The sequence below is a fragment of the Panulirus ornatus genome, chromosome 53 (genome assembly GCF_036320965.1).
Source record: "Panulirus ornatus isolate Po-2019 chromosome 53, ASM3632096v1, whole genome shotgun sequence".
Classification (NCBI taxonomy): Eukaryota; Metazoa; Arthropoda; class Malacostraca; order Decapoda; family Palinuridae; genus Panulirus; species Panulirus ornatus.
The window spans coordinates 16,533,324-16,546,945 of NC_092276.1; the positions used below are offsets into that span (position 1 = coordinate 16,533,324).

The 13,622-nt window shown below is 42.7% G+C and overlaps 1 long non-coding RNA gene across 1 annotated transcript in view; it reads right to left on the reverse strand.

The window, feature by feature from the left end:
- Positions 1–13,622, reverse strand: part of LOC139765271 (uncharacterized) — a 28,105-nt gene that overhangs the window by 1,096 nt on the left and 13,387 nt on the right. Inside the window, exons 2-4 of the long non-coding RNA XR_011716631.1 lie at positions 11,914–12,042; positions 10,633–10,766; positions 484–1,388 (exon numbers count right to left, since the gene is read on the reverse strand). This is a non-coding gene — a long non-coding RNA (uncharacterized lncRNA). The remainder of the gene's footprint in view (positions 1–483; positions 1,389–10,632; positions 10,767–11,913; positions 12,043–13,622) is intronic.

The window sequence follows — 13,622 nt, forward strand, 5'->3', positions numbered from 1 at the left end:
CTAGCATTCCCTGTGACTGTACCATCTGTACCATGCACCCATGTCCCCAGCCTTCCCTGTGTCTGTCCCATGTGTGGTCATGAACATCTGTAGGTTTAAATTATGTACTCATAACCCTCACATGTCTAGTGCCCACAATGTATGTACTGCTTCATCAGTGTTTACCGTCACACTGGATCCCACACCCACATCACACACTGGTCTCTTCTGATTTGTGGCCAAAATATTTTCATCTATAAGTTGGAAAATTGTATGATGAGATTATTGTTGCCTGTAATCACAACCCTGTGTTATATACCTTATCATGACATCAGAGATAGTGTCTGGGTAAGTAAGTACTTCATTTATCTATATAAATATTTGCCTGTATTTCCCATGACCTCAGTCTAGGGGTTCTAGTCTACTAACACAGTTTGTCTCTAGCTACGTTAAGTGCAAATCTTGTGATCATAGTTGACTGATGAACATTTGATCATTACTTACCTGAACAGATGTGGAGAATGACTGTGTTGTGGGTACCTCCAGCATGTCTTGTGTTCTGGACGTGTCCCTGACCCACACAGCTGGGATGGGACGCGACCTGGAGCGGGTGCTGGGTCCTCCTATCCCTTACGTCACGTCCATCCTGACTCTGGTCGACATCTGGCAGGTTGTCCCATCCGTGACTCTTCTTGTCCCTGGCCTGCCATCTGGCAGACCAGGGTGTCCCATTCGTGACTCTCCTTGTCCCTAACCTGCCATCTGGCAGACAGGGTTGTTCCGTCCATGACTCTCCTTGTTCCTCACCTGCCATTTGGCAGACAAGGATGTAGCATCCATGACTCTTTTCGTCCCTCGCCTGCCATCTGGCAGACCAGGGTGTCCCATCTGTGACTCTCCTTGTCCCTCGCCTGCCATCTGGCAGATAAGGTTATTCCGTCTGTGACTCTCCTTGTCCCTCGCCTGCCATCTGGCAGACAAGGTTGTCCTGTTCATGACTCTTGTCCCTCGCCTGCCATCTGGCAGACAAGGTTGTCCTGTCTGTGACTCTTCTCATCCCTCGCCTGCCATCTGGCAGACCAGGGTGTCCCATCCAAGACTCTCCTCGTCCCTTGCCTGCCATGTGGCAGACAAGGTTGTTCCGTCTGTGACTCTCCTTGTCCCTTGCCTGCCATCTGGCAGACCAGGCTGTCCCGTCCGTGACTCTCCTCATCCCTCGCCTGCCATCTGCTGCTGATGCGTCACTCGCCCGTCCGTGAAATCCGACGTGACGGCCACTGTAATGGCTCCGCCACCTACCTCTGTAACCCCACAGGTAATCCTCCTGAACACACATACACACACACACACACACACACACACACACACACACACACACAGAGGCAGGGAAGAGGCATTGAAGCTGGGACCTGAAGAGAGAAAGGTGAGCTTCAGTGAAAGGGCCAGGGCTACACAGCTGTCCACCTTAGAGGAGAGAGGGGTGACCTGAGAACAGCCACTAAGCTCTTGAATCCGCTGTATACCGAGGTGCGCGGCCTCACTGGCCATGATGGGGAGGTGAGCAAGTGGCTGGTCAGGGAGGAGGACATACTGGTGCTTTGTGAGAGTCAGCAACCTGCACAGGTTTAGAAGTGTTCTAGATGATATAGAAGATATAACTCTCCTACTATAATGTATGAAACACACACACACACACACACACACACACACACACACACACACACAGTTCCTAGACCTCAGGATACTGGACTCTCCAGACACACTTGGGAACACACTTAACCTCTTATACACACTTGGGAACACAACCTCTTATACACACTTGGGAACACACTTAACCTCTTATACACAGTTGGGAACACACTTAACCTCACACACTTGGAACACACCTAACATCTTATACACACTTGGGAACACACTTAAACTCTTATACACACTTGGGAACACCCTTAACCTCTTATACACGCTTGGGAACACACTTAACCTCTTGTACACACTTGAGAACACACACACATATATATATATATATATATATGTGTGAAGAATGTATGTGAGAAATACTTAGAAAAGCAAATGGATTTGTATGTAGCATTTATGGATCTGGAGAAGGCATATGATAAGAGTTGATAGAGATGCTCTGTGGAAGGTACTAAGAATATATGGTGTGGGAGGCAAGTTGTTAGAAGCAGTGAAAAGTTTTTATCGAGGTTGTAAGGCATGTGTACGTGTAGGAAGAGAGGAAAGTGATTGGTTCTCAGTGAATGTAGGTTTGCGGCAGGGGTGTGTGATGTCTCCATGGTTGTTTAATTTGTTTATGGATGGGGTTGTTAGGGAGGTGAATGCAAGAGTTTTGGAAAGAGGGGCAAGTATGAAGTCTGTTGGGGATGAGAGAGCTTGGGAAGTGTGTCAGTTGTTGTTTGCTGATGATAGAGCGCTGGTGGCTGATTCATGTGAGAAACTGCAGAAGCTGGTGACTGAGTTTGGTAAAGTGTGTGAAAGAAGAAAGTTAAGAGTAAATGTGAATAAGAGCAAGGTTATTAGGTACAGTAGGGTTGGGGAACAAGTCAATTGGGAGGTAAGTATGAATGGAGAAAAACTGGAGGAAGTGAAGTGTTTTAGATATCTGGGAGTGGATCTGGCAGCGGATGGAACCATGGAAGCAGAAGTGAATCATAGGGTGGGGGAGGGGACGAAAATCCTGGGAGCCTTGGAGAATGTGTGGAAGTCGAGAACATTATCTCCGAGAGCATAAATGGCTATGTTTGTAGGAATAGTGGTTCCAACAATGTTGTATGGTTGCGAGGCGTGGGCTATGGATAGAGTTGTGCGCAGGAGGGTGGATGTGCTAGAAATGAGATGTTTGAGGACAATATGTGGTGTGAGGTGGTTTGATCGAGTAAGTAATGTAAGGGTAAGAGAGATGTGTGGAAATAAAAAGAGCATGGTTGAGAGAGCAGAAGAGGGTGTTTTGAAATGGTTTGGGCACATGGAGAGAATGAGTGAGGAAAGATTGACAAAGAGGATATATGTGTCAGAGGAGGAGGGAACGAGGAGAAGTGGGAGACCAAATTGGAGGTGGAAAGATGGAGTGAAAAAAATTTTGAGTGATCAGGGCCTGAACATGCAGGAGGGTGAAAGGCGGGCAAGGAATAGAGTGAATTGGATCGATGTGGTATACCGGGGTCGACGTGCTGTCAATGGATTGAATCAGGGCATGTGAAGCGTCTGGGGTAAACCATGGAAAGTTCTGTGGGGCCTGGATGTGGAAAGGGAGCTGTGGTTTCGGGCATTATTGCATAACAGCTAGAGACTGAGTCTGAACGAATGGGGCCTTTGTTGTCTTTTCCTAGCGCTACCTCGCACACATGAAGGGGGAGGGGGATGTTATTCCATGTGTGGCGAGGTGGCGATGGGAATGAATAAAGGCAGACAGTGTGAATTGTGTGCATGTGTATATATGTATGTGTTTGTGTGTGTATATATATGTGTACATTGAGATGTATGGGTATGTATATTTGCGTGTGTGGACGTGTGTGTGTGTGTGTGTGCATGTGTGTGGGGGTGGGTTGGGTCATTTCTTTCGTCTGTTTCCTTGCGCTACCTCGCAGGTGCGGGAGACAGTGACAAAGCAAAATAGATAAAAATAAATATCTATTTATTTATTTATTTTTCTTTGTTGCTGTCTCCCACGTTAGTGAGGTAGTGCAAGGAAACAGACGAAAGAATGGCTCAACCCACCCTGACGCACATGTATATACATACACGTCCACACACGCAAATATACATACCTATACATCTCATTGTACACATATATATACACACACAGACATACATATATACACATGTACATAATTCATACTATCTGCCTTTATTTATTCTCATCGCCATATATAGGGAAGAAGTGATGGCTTGTGTAAAAGATGCTTGTGGCATGAGAAGCGTGGGAGGTGGGCTGATTAGAAAGGGTAGTGAGTGGTGGGATGAAGAAGTAAGATTAGTAGTGAAAGAGAAGAGAGAGGCATTTGGATGATTTTTGCAGGGAAATAATGCAAATGACTGGGAGATGTATAAAAGAAAGAGGCAGGAGGTCAAGAGAAAGGTGCACGAGGTGAAAAAGAGGGCAAATGAGAGTTGGGGAGAGAGAGTATCATAAAATTTTAGGGAGAATAAAATAAATGTTTTATAAGGAGGTAAATAAAGTGTGTACGACAAGGGAAGAAATGGGAACATCAGTGAAGGGGCAAATGGGGAGGTGATAACAAGCAGTGGTGATGTGAGAAGATGAAGTGAGTATTTTGAAGGTTGGTAGAATGTGTTTGATGATAGAGTGGCAGATATAGGGTGTTTTGGTCGAGGTGGTGTGCAAAGTGAGAGGGCTAGGGAGAATGATTTGGTAAACAGAGAAGAAGTAGTAAAGGCTTTACACAAGATGAAAGCCGGCAAGGCAGCAGGTTTGGATGGCATTGCTGTGGAATTTATTAAAAAAGGGGGTGGCTGTATTGTTGACTGGTTGGTAAGATTATTTAATGTAAGTATGACTCATGGTGAGGTGCCTGAGGATTGGCAGAATGCTTGCATAGTGCCATTGTACAAAGGCAAAGGGGATAAAAGTGAGTGCTCCAATTACAGAGGCATAGGTTTGTTGAGTATTCCTGTGAAATTATATGGGAGGGTATTGATTAAGAGGGTGAAGGAATGTACAGAGCATCAGATTGGGGAAGAAGAGTGTGGTTTTAGAAGTGGCAGAGAATGTGTTGATCAGGTGTTTGCTTTAAGGTATGTGTGTGAGAAATTCTTAGAAAAGCAAGTGGATTTGTATGTAGCATTTATAGATCTGGAGAAGGCATATGATAGAGTTGATAGAGATGCTCTGTGGAAGGTATTAAGAATATATGGTGTGGGAGGCAAGATGTTGGAAGCAGTGAAAAGTTTTTATCGAGGATGTAAGGCATGTGTACGTGTAGGAAGAGAGGAAAGTGATTGGTTCTAAGTGAATGTTGGTTTGTGGCAGAGGTGTGTGATGTCTCCATGGTTGTTTGATTTGTTTATGGATGGGGTTGTTAGGGAGGTGAATGCAAGAGTTTTGGAAAAAGGGGCAAGTATGCAGTCTGTTGTGGATGAGAGAGCTTGGGAAGTGAGTCAGTTGTTGTTCGCTGATGATACAGCGCTGGTGGCTGATTCGGGTGAGAAGCTGCAGAAGCTGGTGACTGAGTTTGTGCAAGGAGAAAGCTGAGAGTAAATGTGAATAAGAGCAAGGTTATTAGGTACAGTAGGGTTGGGGGACAAGTCAATTGGGAGGTAAGTTTGAATGGAGAAAAAAAGCTGGAGGAAGTGAAGTGTTTTAGATATCTGGGAGTGGATTTGGCAGCGCATGGAACCATGGAAGCAGAAGTGAATCATATGGTGGGGGAGGGGGCGAAAGTTCTGGGAGTGTTGAAAAATGTGTGGAAGTCAAGAACGTTATCTTGGAAAGCAAAAATGGGTATGTTTGAAGGAATAGTGGTTCCAACAATTATATATGGTTGGGAGGCATGGGCTATAGATAGAGTTGTGTGGAGGAGGGTGGATGTGCTGGAAATGAGATGTTTGAGGACAATATGTGGTGTGAGGTGGTTTGATCGAGTAAATAATAGTAGGGTACGAGAGATGTGTGGTAATAAAAAGAGTGTGGTTGAGAGAGCAGAAGAGGGTGTTTTGAAATGGTTTGGTCACATGGAGAGAATGAGTGAGGAAAGATTGACAAAGAGGATACATGTGTCAGAGGTGGAGGGAACAAGGAGAAGTGGGAGACCAAATTGGAGGTGGAAAGATGGAGTGAAAAAGATTTTGAGTGATCGGGCCTGAACATGCAGGAGGGTGAAAGGCGTGCAAGGAATAGAGTGAATTGGAACAATGTGGTATACCGGGGTCGACGTGCTGTCAATGGATTGAACCAGGGCATATGAAGCGTCTGGGGTAAACCAAGGAAAGATCTGTGGGGCCTGGATGTGGAAAGGGAGCTGTGGTTTCAGTGTGTTAGTACATGACAGCTAGAGACTGAGTGTGAACGAATGGGGCCTTTGTTGTCTTCCTAGTGCTACCTCGCGCACATGAGTGGGGAGGGGGTTGTTATTTCATGTGTGGTAGGGTGGCGATGGGAATGAATAAAGGCAGACAGTATGAATTTTGTACATGTGTATATGTGTATATGTCTGTGTGTATAAATATGATTACGTTGAGATGTATAGGTATGTATATTTGCATGCGTGGACGTGTATGTATATACATGTGTATGTGGGTCGGTTGGGTCATTCTTTTATCTGTTTCCTTGTGCTACCTCGCTAACGCGGGAGACAGCAACAAAGCAAAATAAATGAATAAAAAAAATATACATACATATATATATATATATATATATATATATATATATATATATATATATATATATATATATATATATATATATATATATATATATATTTTTTTTTTTTATACTTTGTCGCTGTCTCCCGCGTTTGCGAGGTAGCGCAAGGAAACAGACGAAAGAAATGGCCCAACCCACCCCCATACACATGTATATACATACGTCCACACACGCAAATATACATACCTACACAGCTTTCCATGGTTTACCCCAGACGCTTCACATGCCCTGATTCAATCCACTAACAGCACGTCAACCCCGGTATACCACATCGCTCCAATTCACTCTATTCCTTGCCCTCCTTTCATCCTCCTGCATGTTCAGGCCCCGATCACACAAAATCTTTTTCACTCCATCTTTCCACCTCCAATTTGGTCTCCCTCTTCTCCTTGCTCCCTCCACCTCCGACACATATATCCTCTTGGTCAATCTTTCCTCACTCATCCTCTCCATGTGCCCAAACCACTTCAAAACACCCTCTTCTGCTCTCTCAACCACGCTCTTTTTATTTCCACACATCTCTCTTACCCTTACGTTACTTACTCGATCAAACCACCTCACACCACACATTGTCCTCAAACATCTCATTTCCAGCACATCCATCCTCCTGCGCACAACTCTATCCATAGCCCACGCCTCGCAACCATACAACATTGTTGGAACCGCTATTCCTTCAAACATACCCATTTTTGCTTTCCGAGATAATGTTCTCGACTTCCACACATTCTTCAAGGCCCCCAGAATTTTCGCCCCCTCCCCCACCCTATGATCCACTTCTGCTTCCATGGTTCCATCCGCTGCCAGATCCACTCCCAGATATCTAAAACACTTCACTTCCTCCAGTTTTTCTCCATTCAAACTCACCTCCCTATTGACTTGATCCTCAACCCTACTGTACCTAATAACCTTGCTCTTATTCACATTTACTCTTAACTTTCTTCTTCCACACACTTTACCAAACTCAGTCACCAGCTTCTGCAGTTTCACACATGAATCAGCCACCAGCGCTGTATCATCAGCGAACAACAACTGACTCACTTCCCAAGCTCTCTCATCCCCAACAGACTTCATACTTGCCCCTCTTTCCAAAACTCTTGCATTTACCTCCCTAACAACCCCATCCATAAACAAATTAAACAACCATGGAGACATCACACACCCCTGCCGCAAACCTACATTCACTGAGAACCAATCACTTTCCTCTCTTCCTACATGTACACATGCCTTACATCCTCGATAAAAACTTTTCACTACTTCTAACAACTTGCCTCCCACACCATATATTCTTAATACCTTCCACAGAGCATCTCTATCAACTCTATCATATGCCTTCTCCAGATCCATAAATGCTACATACAAATCCATTTGCTTTTCTAAGTATTTCTCACATACATTCTTCAAAGCAAACACCTGATCCACACATCCTCTACCACTTCTGAAGCCACACTGCTCTTCCCCATATATATATATATATATATATATATATATATATATTTTTTTTTTTTTTTTTTTTTTTTTTTTTTTATACTTTGTCGCTGTCTCCCGCGTTTGCGAGGTAGCGCAAGGAAACAGACGAAAGAAATGGCCCCCCCCCCCCATACACATGTACATACACACGTCCACACACGCAAATATACATACCTACACAGCCTTCCATGGTTTACCCCAGACGCTTCACATGCCTTGCTTCAATCCACTGACAGCACGTCAACCCCTGTATACCACATGACTCCAATTCACTCTATTTCTTGCCCTCCTTTCATCCTCCTGCATGTTCAGGCCCCGATCACACAAAATCCTTTTCACTCCATCTTTCCACCTCCAATTTGGTCTCCCTCTTCTCCTCGTTCCCTCCACCTCCGACACATATATCCTCTTGGTCAATCTCTCCTCACTCATTCTCTCCATGTGCCCAAACCATTTCAAAACACCCTCTTCTGCTCTCTCAACCACGCTCTTTTTATTTCCACACATCTCTCTTACCCTTACGTTACTTACTCGATCAAACCACCTCACACCACACATTGTCCTCAAACATCTCATTTCCAGCACCTCCATCCTCCTGCGCACAACTCTATCCATAGCCCACGCCTCGCAACCATACAACATTGTTGGAACCACTATTCCTTAAAACATACCCATTTTTGCTTTCCGAGATAATGTTCTCGACTTCCACACATTCTTCAAGGCCCCCAGAATTTTCGCCCCCTCCCCCACCCTATGATCCACTTCCGCTTCCATGGTTCCATCCGCTGCCAGATCCACTCCCAGATATCTAAAACACTTCACTTCCTCCAGTTTTTCTCCATTCAAACTCACCTCCCAATTGACTTGACCCTCAACCCTACTGTACCTAATAACCTTGCTCTTATTCACATTTACTCTTAACTTTCTTCTTCCACACACTTTACCAAACTCAGTCACCAGCTTCTGCAGTTTCTCACATGAATCAGCCACCAGCGCTGTATCATCAGCGAACAACAACTGACTCACTTCCCAAGCTCTCTCATCCCCAACAGACTTCATACTTGCCCCTCTTTCCAAAACTCTTGCATTTACCTCCCTAACAACCCCATCCATAAACAAATTAAACAACCATGGAGACATCACACATATATATACACATATACATAATGGCAAATAGTTTGAAAGAAAGATATATATTTTTTTTTTTTTTTTTTTTTTTTTTTTTTTTTTTTTTTTTTTTTTATACTTCAAAACACCCTCTTCTGCTCTCTCATCCACACTCTTTATTACCACAAATCTCTCTTACCCTGTTATTACTTACTCGATCAAACCACTTCACACCACATATTGTCCTCAAAAATCTGATTTCCAGCACATCCACCCTCCTCCGCACAACCATATAACATTGTTGGAACCACTATTCCCTCAAACATACCCATTTTTTGCTTTCCGACTTAATGTTCTCGACTTCCACACATTCTTCAATGCTCCCAGATTTTTCACCCCCTCCCCCACCCTATGATTCACTTCTGCTTCCATGGTTCTATCTGCTGACAAATCCACTCCCAGATATCTAAAACACTTCACTTCCTCCAGTTTTTCTCCATTCAAACTTACCTCCCAATTGACTTGTCCCTCAACCCTACTGTACCTAATAACCTTGCTCTTATTCACATTTACTCTCAGCTTTCTTCTTTCACACATTTTACCAAACTCAGTCACTAGCTTCTGCAGTTTCTCACATGAATCAGCCACCAGCACTGTATCATCAGCGAACAACAACTGACTCACGTCCCAAGCCCTCTCATCCACAACAGACTGCATAATTGCCCCTTTTTCCAAAACCCTTACATTCACCTCCCTAACAACCCCATCCATAAACAAATTAAACCACAGAGACATCACACACCCCTTCCGCAAACCAACATTCACTGAGAACCAGTCACTTTCCTCTCTTCCTACACGTACACATGCCTTACATCCTCGATAAAAACTTTTCACTGCTTCTATCAACTTGCCTCCCACACTATATATTCTTAATACCTTTTACAGAGAATCTCTATCAACTCTATCATATGCCTTCTCCAGATCCATAAATGCTACATACAAATCCATTTGCTTTTCTAAGTATTTCTCACATACGTTCTTCAAAGCAAACAACTGACCCACACATTCTCTACCACTTCTGAAACCACACTGCTTTTCCCCAATCTGATGCTCTGAACATGCCTTCACCCTCTCAATCAATACCCTCCCACATAATTTCCCAGGAATAATCAACAAACTTATACCTCCTTATAAGTATCGTCCAAATGCCTGTCTTTTCTCTTTCACTAACAACCTTCTTCATCCCACCACTCACTGCCCTTTCTAATCTGCCCATCTCCCACCTTTCATATGCCACATGCATATTTTACATCCAATATTTCCCATGTGAGCAAGGTAGTGTCTGGGACACATGACTGAGCCTAAATAAACATGTACACATTTATATATAAATTAATATCTACATTACATAAGCTTCATATGTTAAAGAAGAAACCTTAAACCAACAGTAATAAATATGCATCATTGTTTACATATTAAGCATAAGTGATATATAAAACCTATACATGTAAAAGCCTGAGTTAAAGAAATTATTCGTCATATGACACGATAAAATTAATTGCTAACCCATATGTTATCGCTTAAGTATAAGATATGGCCCAGATAGTCCATCATAATGTAAAAAAAAAAGCATTCAAAAGAGGGGAAAAACACCAGTACTATGGAAGTCTGAGAAATACCTTGTGTTGGCTTGATTCACTGCTGAATGAGGGACAAAGTGGGGTGTGGTTGACATGGCTGACAGCTCCCAATGAGAGAGAAGAATGTGGAAATGTCTCTTTCTTTCCTTTTAACTTGTTTTCGTTCTGTGCTCCTGGTTCATGAAAAGGTACATTGTTGGTGATGATTAACATGACTATGTTTAGAAATATTAAACCGTTCATGCTAAATGTGAATGGGAGGAGGATGTGAGGTTAGCACATGCAAGGAGGATATTAAAAGTTTTATTTCTTTCCCTATTCTATACTTAGTTTCATATTGTACTCCTATTTCATACACAGGCAAAGCATTGGTGTTGAATAACATAAACATATTAACAAATATTACACTATTCAGTAAATAGTGCCTGAGGATTGGACGAATGCTTGCATAGTGCCATTGTACAAAGGCAAAGGGAATAAAAGTGAGTGCTCAAATTACAGTGGTATAAGTTTGATGAGCATTCCTTGGAAATTATATGAGAGGGTGAAGGCAAGTACAGAGGATCAGATTGGGGAAGATCAGTGTGGTTTCAGAAGTGGTAAAGGATGTATGGATCAGGTGTTTGCTTTGAAGAATGTATGTGAGAAATACTTAGAAAAGCAAATGGATTTGTAAGTAGCATTTATGGATCTGGAGAAGGCATATGATAGAGTTGATAGAGATGCTCTGTGAAAGGTATTAAGAATATATGGTGTGGGAGGCAAGTTGTTAGAAGCAGTGAAAAGTCTTTATCGAGGATTTAAGGTAAGTGTACGTGTAGGAAGAGAGGAAAGAGATTGGTTCTCAGTGAATGTTGGTTTTCTCTTTCACTAACAACCTTCTTCATCCCACCACTCACTACCCTTTCTAATCTGCCCACCTCCCACCTTTCTTATGCCACATGCATCTTTTACATCCAATATTTCCCATGTGAGCAAGGTAGTGTCTGGAACACATGACTGAGCCTAAATAAACATGTGCAAATTATAAATCACTATCTACATTACATAAGCTTCATATGTTAAAGAAGAAACCTTAAACCAACAGTATTAAATATGCATCATTGTTTACATATTAAGCATAAGTGATATATAAATCCTATACATATAAAAGCCTGAGTTAAAGAAATTATTCGTCATATGACACAATAAAATTAATTGCTAACCCATATGTTATCGCTTAAGTATAAGATATGGTCCAGATAGTCCATCATAATATGAAAAAATAAAAGCATTCAGAAGAGAGGAAAAACACCAGTACTATGAAAGTCAGAGAAATACCTTGTGTTGACTTGATTCACTGCTGAATGAGGGACGGAGTGGGGTGTGGCTGACATGGCTGACAGCTCCCAATGAGAGAATGTGGAAATGTCTCTTTTTTTCCTTTTAACTTGTTTTTGCACTGTACTCCTGGTTCATGAAAAGGCACATTGTGGTGATGACTAACATGAATATGTTTAGAAATATAGAAATATCCAACCGTTCACACTAAATATGAACGTGAAGAGGATGTGAGGTTAACACATGCAAGGAGGATATTAAAAGTTTTAATTCTTTCCTTATTCTATAATCAATTTCATATTGTACTCCTATTTCATACACAGACAAAGCATTGGTGGTGAATAACAAAAATATATTAACAAATATTACACTATTCAGTAAAATATATAGGGGATAGGGGAGAAAAAATACTTCCCACACATTCCTCACGTGTCATAGAAGGCGACTAAAGGGGACGGGAGCAGGGGCCTGGAAACCCTTCCCTCCCTGTATTTAACTTTCTAAAAGAGGAAACAGAAGAAGGAGTCACACGGGGATTGCTCATCCTCCTCGAAGGTTCAAATTGGGGTGTCTAAATGTGTGTGGATGTAACCAAGATGAGAAAAAAGGAGAGATAGGTAGTATGTTTGAGGAAATGAACCTGGATGTTTTGGCTCTGAGTTCAACGAATCTCAAAGGTAAAGGGGAAGAGTGGTTTGGGAATGTCTTGGGAGTAAAGTCAGGGGTTGGTGAGAGGACAAGAGCAAGGAAAGGAGTAGCACTACTCCTGAAACAGGAGTGGTAGGAGTATGTGATAGAGTGTACGAAAGTAAACTCTAGATTGATATGGGTAAAACTGAAGGTGGATGGAGAGAGATGGGTGATTATTGGTGCATATGCACCTGGGCATGAGAAGAAAGATCATGAGAGGAAAGTGTTTGGGAGCAGCTGAGTGAGTGTGTTAGTAGTTTTGATGCATGAGACCGGGTTATAGTGATGGGTGATTTGAATGCAAAGGTGAGTAATGTGGCAGTTGAGGGAAAAATTGGTGTACATGGGTGTTCAGTGTTGTAAACGAAAATGGTGAAGAGCTTGTAGATTTATGTGCTGAAAAAGGACTGGTGATTGGAAATACGTGGTTTAAAAAGAGAGCTATACATAAGTATACATATGTAAGTAAGAGAGATGGCCAGAGAGCATTATTGGATTACGGGTTAATTGATAGGTACGCGAAAGAGAGACTTTTGGATGTTAATGTGCTGAGAGGTGCAACAGGAGGGGTGTCTGATCATTATCTTGTGGAGGCGAAGGTGAAGATTTGTAGAGGTTTTCAGAAAAGAAGAGACAATGTTGGGGTGAAGAGAGTGGTGAGAGTAAGTGAGCTTGGGAAGGAGACTTGTGTGAGGAAGTACCATGATAGACTGAGTACAGAATGGAAAAAGGTGAGAGCAAAGGACCTAAGAGGGGGGTGGGGGGAGGAATGGGATGTTTTTAGGGAAGCAGTGATGGCTTGCCCAAAACTTGCATGTGGCGTGAGAAGCATGGGAGGTGGGCAGATTAGAAAGGGTAGAGTGGTGGGATGAAGAAGTAAGATTATTAGTGAAAGAGAAGAGAGAGGCATTTGGACGTTTTTTGCAGGAAAATAATGCAAATGACTGGGAGATGTATAAAAGAAAGAGGCAGGAGGTCAAGAGAAAGGTGCAAGAGGTAAAAAAGAGGGCAAATGAGAG